The sequence below is a fragment of the Cryptotermes secundus genome, unplaced genomic scaffold (genome assembly GCF_002891405.2).
Source record: "Cryptotermes secundus unplaced genomic scaffold, Csec_1.0 scaffold1754, whole genome shotgun sequence".
In the NCBI taxonomy this organism is placed as follows: Eukaryota; Metazoa; Arthropoda; class Insecta; order Blattodea; family Kalotermitidae; genus Cryptotermes; species Cryptotermes secundus.
The window spans coordinates 17,682-18,229 of NW_019729940.1; positions in this window are offsets into that span (position 1 = coordinate 17,682).

Below are 548 nucleotides of genomic sequence, written 5' to 3' on the forward strand. Positions count from 1 at the left end.
TATAAATTTGTGATCTAGAAAGATAAAAAATATATATATATATAAAGTTTTAACACCAAGAAGGCTGCTGTGAATGCGGAAGGTTGAACATTGCATATATTGTGCATTCAGACATGTGTATCTATATAATTAACATCTATTGTAATAGTAGTTTCCAAAAGTATTGATGCCCTCTGAGGATGATCCGTTGGGATCGAAACATGTAAGAGTGATAAGTCCTCAAGTGATAAAACTTAATAGTCACATTAGATGGTATTATTTTTGCCTTTGTAATTGTTAGTGTGACGGACCAGAATGATACACACCATTTTCAATAACTGTCAGTCAAAACGCACCTCATTGACAGGAACGAATGATTTCAATTAATGAAATGCTAGCGGCTCTTCCGATCTGGTGGGTAAGGTGGTCGATGCTCTCAAAACATTCAATGTTGATAAGCGAAATTTCGCCAAACTTCAGAAGCGAATAAGAAACGTAATTTGTATGAACTGAAAATATTAGATCGGTGCATTGTCCTACGAAAAGAGAGGTGTCAACATGTTTTGTGT